This window comes from Pelophylax lessonae (genome assembly GCF_965119305.1).
Source record: "Pelophylax lessonae genome assembly, chromosome: 2".
In the NCBI taxonomy this organism is placed as follows: Eukaryota; Metazoa; Chordata; class Amphibia; order Anura; family Ranidae; genus Pelophylax; species Pelophylax lessonae.
In genome coordinates, this window is record NC_138769.1 from 657,504,699 (window position 1) to 657,515,461 (window position 10,763).

Consider the following 10,763-nt stretch of genomic DNA (forward strand, 5'->3'; position numbering starts at 1 on the left):
AAAGTCTGTTTGTATCTTCCAATAGAAGTCGGCTTCCGCATGTGTCACATCGATAGATGGCATTATGGCCTACTAATCAACTATTCCTATCAGGAGAGAGAGACCGGAATAGAAAAACAGGTCACCAATGGAAGCAAACATAGCGAACCTACAGCGATAAAATTCCATCATCTTCCTGGTGGTGCAGACACCACCACACCTTATCCTGCAGAACAGACTGACAGATCCCCATTACACCGCAGATTATAGCGATAACAGGTGCATGATCAGGTTACCTGTCTAAGGAGAGACTGGGCTGGCTAGAACTGGATGGAGGAGGAGGGGATCTGCCACCGGCGCTCACCTATACACGGCCATGGAGGAAGACCGGATCATAAAATGGATTTATCTGGGTGTACTTTGACCCCCCAAGATACTTTGTTCCTGTATGAACACATAGGGGGGGGGGGGAGGGTTAGAGGACAATGACAATAGGGGGGGCGGCAAGGGACATTAGTAACCTGGAGGACCAAGATGGGGGAGGGGACACACCAGTCCCTTTTATTATTAGTCTATGAATTATAAGGGATTCCAGTACTACCGATAAGACTTTTATATAAAATTATATCAGCCCATCGAGCAATATAGTTTCAATAGGTAAAAAAAAAAAAAAAAAAAAAAAAAAAATATATATATATATATATATATATATATATATATATATATATATATATATATATATATATATATATATATATATATATATATATATATATAATAAAATATATTTTATATGATTTCCCCCCCCCCCCCCCCCTTTTTTTTTTTTTTTTTTTTTTTGTAAATATAGGAGGGAAAAAAAGTTCCCGAGTATGCCAAAGCATGGAGAACTGCAAGATTACTGATCAATACAAGAAGGTCAGAGGAGGGGGAGGGGGGAATCCTGTGATCCAGCCAGAAAGAGATCCCATGTAGAATTGGGGGGGGGTCACCCCCTTTAGGATACATTAGAAGTAATCTGGCGGTGTATGGACAGCTCTGCCGATCAGATGAGGTGTGCAGTGCCTCCTATACGGACAGATGGATGGGATCAGGGCAGGGCAGGTGCGGGGAGGAATTTGCTGTGAGCAGGATAATCACCATCTGCAATCTTCCATGCCCCATCTAATGTAATCCTAGTCTGTGGCACTGTGCAGAACTACAAGTCCCACCAACCCCCCCACCCCAGGCCGCGGTCCCCGCACTCACCGTAGTCTCACTCCTCCCGGTGGATTCCTCTCCGAGCTCTGATCTCTCCGCACCTGCACAGCCCCGCTTGATCAGCACCTGCACAGCCCCGCCCACACAGCACACGTCACCTGTCTCGGGGAGCGCCTTATATAAAAAGGGGGCGGAGGAGCGCCACCTGCAGGAGGAGAGTGTTAAAGGCGGAGACTCGTCATCACAGGGGGAGGGAGAGGAGACGTGTCCGGGGGTGGGGGGGGATTACTGACACACATACAGAGGTCAGCGCAAGAGCTGCTTCTATCAGCCTTATCTCAAATAGCAGCTGGTGTGCTGGGATGGCAGGGATGGATGGATGGGGGTAAGGGATATGTGTCATCCTTCTCCTTATGTCACTGACCTGGGACCAGAAGGAGAAGATCACACCCTGCAGGAGAGATCCGCAGCTCAGGAGGGGAAACTGCAGGGAAAGGGTGACAGGATCAGGGTGACAGGATCAGGGGGACAGGGACAGGGTGACAGCTACTGGATGGGGATGGCAAGCTCATTATAGGAATGTCAACTGCTGGATGTCAGCCCAAGGAGCAGGATGGCAGACAGGATCAGGATAGTAGCCCAAGGATCAGAATGACAGGATCAGGATGGCAGTAGGGATCAGGATGACAGATTCTAGACAGAAACCTCAGAATCAGGATGACAGCATATAGAAAAGGATGACAGGATCAGGATGACAGCATACACATCAGGATGACAGGATCAAGATGACAGATTCTAGATAGAAACCTCAGTATCAGGATGGCAGCCTAAGGATCAGGATGACAGCATATACATAAGGATGACAGGATCAGGAAGACAGCATACACATCAGGGGGACAGGATCAGGATGACAGCATACACATCAGGGTGACAGGATCAGGATGACAGCATACTCATCATGGTGACAGGATCAGGATGGCAGCTCAAGAATCAGAATGACAGGATCAGGATGAAAGCATACACATCAAGATGACAGGATCAGGATGACAGATCCTAGATAGAAACCTCCGGATCAGGATGGCAGCCTAAGGATCAGAATGACAGCATATACATAAGGATGACAGGATCAGGATGGCAGCCCAAGGATTAGGATGACAGATTCAGGATGGAAGGATCAGGGTGACAGCATAAACATCAGGATGACAGTCTAAGGATCTGGAATGACATATTCAGGATGGTAACCTAAGGATCAGAATGACAACGTACACAGGATGACAGATTCTAGATGGAAACCTCAGGATCAGGGTGGCAGCTTCACAATAAGAATGGCAATTGCGGGATAAAAATGTTAGTGTCAGGGTCAGGATGACAGCCTTGGTATAAGAATAGTAATTGCAGGATCTGCATGGCAGCCCCAGGGTCAGGATGACAGTGTGGGGATGAGAATGGCAGCAAATCCACTGCGGGTTCCCACATGGCATTCAAATCGCAGGCAGTTCACAATGCCATATGCGAATCGCTGGGGGTGTCAATACAAAGTTAACAACACCCCCAGATCAGTTCACACACCTATGCGATCCGATTCTGTTGCAGACCCCAAAAAAGGGTCCTGTGCGTGTTGTGTCCAAATCCGATGCGAATGCAGCCATACAATCTGTGTGGCTGAATTTGCATTGCACAGACATCGCATGTGATTTTCAGAGCAGAGCGGTGCGAATCACATGCGATGTCTGTCATCACTATAGTGTGAACCGGGACTAAATGAGAAAAATCTATAGACTGCTATTGGTGACCAGAAGAGTCATTGTGAGAGATATTTTGTATCCTCCATAGATCATCTATAATAAAGTATCACTCGTGTTATTGAATGATGGATACATGTGTTTGGTAACAAATATCCATCCTCTTCCCCCGGAATTGCACATTATATACAGGTGACCACACACAGGCAGACCTGTCACTGAGGATGATGGGCAGAGATATACACAATATGTCCATCCTCTATGGAAGAAGTGCACACAGGGGAGGGCTGGGTCAGGGGGCAGGGGGGCAATTGGCCCTGTGCCACTCTGATGCCCCATAAAAAGGCTGCACTGCTTCTGCCACAGACATGCCTAAAGGATTCCTGGTGGAGAGAAGTAAAAAGTCCCCACTGCTGACCTACTGAGTGCGGGATAAAGACAAGGACAGAGCACAGCCCCCCCCCATCATGGATGGTGTAAGCTGTGTCTGAGCAGAGGCCGGTTCAATGCCCCACTGGAGACTCTCCTCCTCCGGCCAGCCCTGACAGAGCTGTCCCAGCTCCCCCCAACCGCCCCCTGCTGGCCAGGTCAGGAAACCAGATTCGGCCGGTGATTAGATAGTACCTGGACCTGATCTTCAGCCTGGAGTGGGGGTCAGGAGGAGGCTGGAAAGAGAGGGGGAGGGGGCCGAGTCACTGCACCATGGGCCTATGGTTTGTACTTGCCCCCTGGGCTGAAAGTTGCCCGTCAGCCCCTGAGTGCACACACTATGCACTCAGATCCTTTATCAGCAGAAGGGATTGGATTTACAGGAAAATATTCCAACACTAATAAAGAACATATAGGGACAGATTTATAAGGAAGGGAATTTGACTTTCACCAAATATTCCCTGATGATGAATCCATCACTGTCATGTTGATTAAAGGGTTAGTTCACCTTTATTAGAAAACTGCCTATACTGTAGATCAGTCAAGCGGTTAATAACAAGCGGTTAATAAAGGACTTGCCAAAAACTATCTGTGTTTCTTACTTTTTGAAGCTTTTTTTGGTGAATGGGTAGGGTTACTATGTACCCGATACCCATTCACATAGGGGGGCCTGGGATCTGGGGGCCCCTTGTTAAAGGGGGCTTCCAGATTCCAATAAGCCCCCTGCCTGCAGAACCCGACAAACACAGTCCAGGTTTGTCGGGAAGAGGCCCTTGTCCCCATCAACATGTCCCCATATTGAGGGCATGTGGCCTGGTATGCTTTAGGAGAGGGGGGGCACTCGCTTGTCCCCCCCCTTTCCTGACCTGCCAGACTGCATGCTCGGATAAGGGTCTGGTATGGATAGTGGGGGGTACCCTACGCCGTTTTTAAAAAAATGTTGGTGTGGGGTTTCCCTTACAATCCATACCAGCCCCGAAGGGGAAGGGACCCTACCCTGTTTTTTAATTTTTTTTTTAATCTGCATTGCCGGGAGCAGGCAATACATTACAGCCGCGTAGAAGTTTTAATGTCATTTTTTTTTTTTTTTTAATGTCAGTATTGCTGCAGCAGGCTCTGTACATCGTACAGATGCACCACTTTACAGGCAGACTAAGGGGACCCCCCAGGCAAGATATTTAAAGTTTTTTTCATTTTTATTGTTTCGCTTTAAGCATCATTAAAATCAGTGCTCCTTTAACCACTTTACCACCGGAGGATTTTGCTGTCTTCCGTCCAGGCCACTTTTTGCGATTCGGCGCTGTGCGAATTTAACTGACAATTGCGCGGTCGTGCGACGCTGTACCCAAACGAAATTTACGTCCATTTTTTCCCACAAACAGAGCTTTCTTTTGGTGGTATTTGATCACCTGTGCGATTTTTACTTTTTGCGCTATAAACAAAAAAAGAGCGTTTATTTTGAAAAAATAACTATTTTTCACATTTTTTTTATATGAAATTCCCCCCAAAAAAATGTAAAAATCAAATTTTTTTTACATTTTTAGCCAATTTATTTTCTGCTACATATGTTTGGTAAAAAAAAAATCGCAATAAGCGTATTTTGATTGGTTTGCGCAAAAGTTATTGCGTTTACTAACTAAGGGAAAGATTTCTGTCATTTTTGGGTTTTTTTTTTTAACGCGTAATGGCGGCGATCTGTGATTTTTTTGCAGGACTGCGACATTGTGGCAGACAGATCGGACCCTTGACTGACATTTTTGACACTTTTGGGGGTACCAGTGACATTACTACAGTAATCAGTGCTATATATATGCACTGTTACTGTAAAAATGACACTGGCAGGGAAGGGGTTAATTTTATTGGAGAGGGAGGGGTTAATGTATGCCTGGTGCTTACTGACGTGTGGGGGGGGGAGGTGACTTTGTGAGACAGGGACAGATCGGATGTCCAGCTATGCTGAACAGTCCGATCTGTCACTCCCTGTCACTATGGAGATCCGCCCGCTCTGTTTATACAGGCGGGCGGATCTCCTCACTCGATTCCCCGACGATCGGGGCAGAGCAGCGGCGATCGCCGCTGCTCCTCCCCTGGCCCGACTCCCGCTGTGACTGAACACAGCGGGAGCGAGCCTCCGGCGGCGCGTGAGCGCCGCCCACAAGGGGCGGAGTCCAGCGACGTAGGTCTACGTCGCTGGACGGGATCGTGCCACATTGCCGCAGTAGCAGCAATGTGAGCAGGGCGGAAGTGGTTAAAAACAATTGTTTTAAAAAATACATTTTCCATTGATACATGTCCCCCGGGGCAGTACCCGGATCCCCATACACTATGCATGGCAATAACTTGCATATAAGGCTTTAAAATTAGGACTTTGATTTTTCATGTTTGTGTCCCATAGACTTTAATAGAGTTTGCATGTTCGCTATAAGTTTTTCCCTGTTCGAGAAGTTCTGGTGCGAACTGAACAGGGGGGTGTTCGGCCCATCACTATTCAGGAAGTTTGGGAGCCCCCTGCTCTGGAGGAACCCTAGTTGGGAATGGCTGGTCTAGACAGATTTTTTGTTGAAAATGTAATCTTTATTTGCATAAAAGATATACAAAAAACAATACTTTGTCGGGGTACATTCTCCCCTGTACTGCGACGCAGCGCATAAATACACTACATTACAATACATTTCCAGTCATACTAATAAATACATTCAATCAAATGCATTCAGTCTGCGGTATGATGCCTGATGTGTTGTGCGGAGTAAGGATACCCCGTGCCATCACATCATGCATGACGCCGCAATAGAAGAGGTACACTGAACACATCTAACACATTAAATTACACATGTTAACAAAGCCAGCCTTATAACTATCCAGCAGCAGTAAGACAAGGTTTTCCATTGCCTTTCATCTATTTGATTGCCTGAGATCTGGATCGAAGCTGTCTAATGCTGTCCATATATATGAGTGTTGCCAATTCAATTCACATGAAAATTGTTGCATGGGCTGGTTGTCTCCTCATGTCCATGTGTAGCCTATGTAAAAGGGGTTAAATGGGTCCAATCCCTAGACATTAATAATTCAACTAGCTTCATAACAATGTACACCTAAATAGGTTGCAGGGTTTGTTGAAAGTTTAATGAGCTCCACATTGTGTTGCTCGATTTTTCTCTGCCTGTGCCGGTTTTGATCAGCTGCTGAAACTATATTCGGCTCCGGTGTGAAGTGCCCATTATTACTATACACAATGGGCATGCTGGTAAGCTTAGCTTTCCCACAATACTGTGTCTAGTGCTCATTGTATACACTCAGGATATACCTACAGAAACAAAATGGTTATCTCACTTGAGTAAATGTCATCACTGAGCTTATTGTGTGCAATAGATACATGAGTTTGCCTATGGTAAGCATTGGCCATGTACAGGACTGTGACAGATTTGGAGAATTATGCATGCTTTACACATGCAGGTCATCTGTATGGATATATACTGATCAGCCATCACAATATGACCACTCACCATAACATTATGGCTGTCCAGTGTCCACCCAATTTTGAGTAGATTCCCCATTGGCCACCAAAACAGCCTTGACCCATTGAGGCATGGACTGCAAAGCAACATGCACATAAATAGCAAGATCCAAGGTCTCCCAACAGAACATTGCCCAAAGCATCACATGGCCTCCACCAGCTGACCTTCGTCCCATAGTGCATCCTGGTGCCATCTCTTCCCCGGGTAGGTGATGCACACACACATGGCCTTCCACATTATGTAAAAGAAAACGTGATTCATCAGACCAGGCCCCCTTCTTCTTCAATTGCTCGGCGGTCCATATCTGATGCTCACCTGCCCATTTTAGGTGCTTTTGGCTGTAGATGCAGGCCAACATGGGCACCCCGACCAGTCTGCAGCTACTCAGCCCCATACAAAACAGACTGTGATGCACTATATGTTCTGACACCTTTCTAACGGAACCAGGATGACCTTTTTCAGCAATGTGAGCTACAAAAGCTCTTCTTTTAGTTCATGCTACATGGGGCCAGCCTTCTCTCCCCACTTGCAACAATGAGCCTTGACCACCCATGTGAAAAAAAACAAAGATGACCAGCACTATGGAATATCTAAAAATTAGGAAATGGGTAAAAACAGGCGTAAGCGGCCACAAACTAACCTCTAGTATAAGCCAGGGGCACGATATATGTGAGAGAAAGGGAGTTTGTATATGGCGCTACCTGTTTGAGCAGTTTCTCTCAAAATAAGGGAATGATGACCTCCACGCAAAGGTATGTGCACTAAATCAATAACACAATGGTGGGCAAAAATATGTGCACTCCAACAAATGACACAGTGATAGGTGTTAGTGCAGGGGTGGGTTGGCATGTATCCCCTAGAAACAAAGTGCACAGTGCAATATAAATAAATAATATAAGTGACTGCTCATATAAATAAATAAAAGTGACTTCTTATATAGATAAATTCAATGAATAAAAAGGTGCATAAAATGAAGTAGTTATTTATTGCCTGTAATAGTGCCAGTGGAAAGCGTACAGACAATACAAATTATGGTGAGCCAACAGTGATTAAAATTCCCAATGACAATAGGTAAAATTTATAAAATATAAAAACACCTTCCAGAATGTGGAGAATAGTGGGATTGGTGATTAAAAAGAGAAGGTGTAGTAAGTGAGGTGCTTAAAGCGGAGTTCCGGGCACAAAAAAAGATTTTTTTTTTTGTGCCCCTCCGCTAGGTATGCCTCACCTGAAAAGGAATTGGATAGTTATTTTTTTTTTTTTGTTTACTCACCTTTTTATTGAAGATCGTAAATACTCACCTATGACAGCTTCCTCCTCCAGCACCGAGGCTCACCCCGTCACTTCCTGCCTCGCGATGATTCCTGGGAGCTAAACGTCATAGCTCCCAGGAATCAATGCGCCGCACCGGCCCCGCTCGTCATTTCCGGGCAACGCCGCATTCCCCTGCTAAACAGCTTCTGGGCATGCCCAGAAGCTGTTTAGGAATGCGGCGCCGCACCGGAAGTGACGAGAGGGGCCGGTGCAGTGCATTCTGGGACACGAAGACGCGGAAGAAGACAGAGAAGAGGACCGCGCCGGCTTCAGCTGCCCACAACCGAGATGGAAACGCTGTGGAAGAAAATTTCTAAGTAAGTATTTCTTCTAAAAGGTAAGTGCGAACCGGGACAGATCAGAGGCTAGCCATTGTGGAATGTGCTAGCCCTGACTGTCCCGGGGGTATGTTCAGAAAAAAATCGTTTCTCTGCCCGGAACTCCGCTTTAAAAGGTGAAACCAATAGGTAACACTCTTACCCAATTGTTTCCCTTCTGGGCCAGGGATGTATGGTAACTAGCCACAGAGAGAAAAGCGATTCAGTCTGGAGTTCCTTTGGTCACTGGGAGCTGCCTCCCTCGGATGTTCAAATCTGTGGTGCTCAAACAGAAAGAACAAGGAACCCCAATTGCGTAGTATGCAGTAGAAATTCAAAGGCAAGTGTAGATAACTTACTATTCGGACTGATCACATCAGCTGTCTAACGGACGCCGGGAGGCTACTTCTTCCGCGTTCCATGGCTCCAAACCACTCGGACCGGAAGTGACGTGTGGCGTACGTAGCTCCGCCCTACGCATTTCATCATCAGACGTCGACTGGAGCTAGGTCGACGTCTGATGACGAAACGCGTAGGGCGGAGCTACGTACGCCACACGTCACGTCCTACAAGCTTTACTAGGAACTGACAGAAGTCACAAGACTGCTATATACTGCTGATGAGAAAAGGTATTTAGCAGTTTATATTTACTAAAATTATTGCATTTCCATGTTCTGTGTACTGTGGGAGACCAGATATAGTGAATGTGAGTTTAGTAACAGTTTAAGATAATTCAGCAGATCCACTTTTCTATTTTATGCCTCGTACACACTATCAGTTTTTTTGGGTTGAATGAAAAAAAACTGCCAGCTCAGGTCGGAGCCGCTTTACTAACAATCTAACGTCAGTACAGTGATTGGCTGAGAGCGCTGATCGGGAGACGGTCCGCTAGTGGGTTTTCCAGCATGCTCATCCGACAGAAACCGGTTGGCTTTTGACGTACCGGCTGCCATACACATTGGTCCAATGTTGGCCGGTTTTTATTGAACCAGCTGTTGTCGCCCGGCATTCGCCCCGTGTGTACTAGGCTTTACTGACTTTGGTAAAGCTACCCATACATGATACAATCGGATGATAAAAATCTGCGTTAGCAACAATAATGCTGTATGAAGGCTTACCTAAAAAATACATTCAATCAAGTAGGCTTCTCACTCCACATAGTAGTTGGTGAATCTAAAGTAGATTGTAAAATCGGATTGGAATGTATGGCCAACTTTAGATTATTATTATACAGGATTTATATAGCGCCAACAGTTTGTGCAGCGCTTTACAATATAAAGGGAGACAGTACAGTTACAATACAATTAAATACAGGAGGGTTAGGAGGGCCCTGCTCACGAGAGCCTACAATATAACAGGAGGGGCAAGTGGTACAAAAGGGATGCGATGATAGAGAAAATTTTCAGGTGGAGGCAGGATAGGCTTTCCTGAATAGAAGAGTTGTCAGGGATTGCCTAAAGGGGACAGCATAGGACAGGGGTGTCATACTCAATTTCATTGCAGGCCGCATCAACACTATGGTTGCCCTCAAAGAGCCGGGTCTATCTGTAAGACTATATTAATTCATCCAGAATGCAGAGTTCAGGGATGCGCTATGTACATAGTGCAGAGTTCAGGGGTGTGCTACATACCGACTGCGGTACAGTAATGTGCTATGCACAGAGTTCAGCATTCAAGGGTGCACTATGTACAGAGTGCAGTGTTCAGATGTACATAGTGTACTGTACAGAATGCAGAGTTCAGGGGTGTGCTGTGTACCGTCTGCAAGGTACAAGAATGTGCTATGCACAGAGTGTGGCATTCAGGGGTGCACTACGTACAGAGTGCAGGGTTCAGGAGTACGTAGTGTACATAGTGCATAGTTTAGGGGTGTGCTATGTGCAGACTGTAGGGTACAGGGGTGTGCTATGCACAGAGTGCAGCGTTTAGGGTTGCACTACATACTGAGTTCAGAGTTCGAGAGTACGTGGGGTACAAAGTGTAGAGTTCAGGGGTGTGTTGTGTACCGTCTGCAAGGTACAAGAATGTGCTATGCACAGAGTGTGGCATTCAGGGGTGCACTATGTACAGAGTGCAGGGTTCAGGAGTACGTAGTGTACAGAGTGCATAGTTTAGGGGTGTGCTATGTGCAGACTGTAGGGTACAGGGGTGTGCTATGCACAGAGTGCAGCGTTTAGGGTTGCACTACATACCGAGTGCAGAGTTCGAGAGTATATGGGGTACAGAGTGCAGAGTTCAGGGGTGAGTTGTGTACTGAGTGCTGGGTT

The 10,763-nt window shown here is 46.2% G+C and overlaps 1 protein-coding gene across 2 annotated transcripts in view; it reads right to left on the minus strand.

The window, feature by feature from the left end:
• LIMA1 (LIM domain and actin binding 1) overlaps nt 1–1,335 on the minus strand; it is an 83,006-nt gene extending 81,671 nt beyond the window's left edge. For both annotated transcript variants that reach the window (XM_082246524.1, XM_082246523.1), the window contains exon 1: nt 1,228–1,335. The gene's annotated coding sequence lies outside the window, so the exon portion shown is untranslated. The remainder of the gene's footprint in view (nt 1–1,227) is intronic.
• Between the last annotated feature and the right edge of the window lie 9,428 nt (nt 1,336–10,763).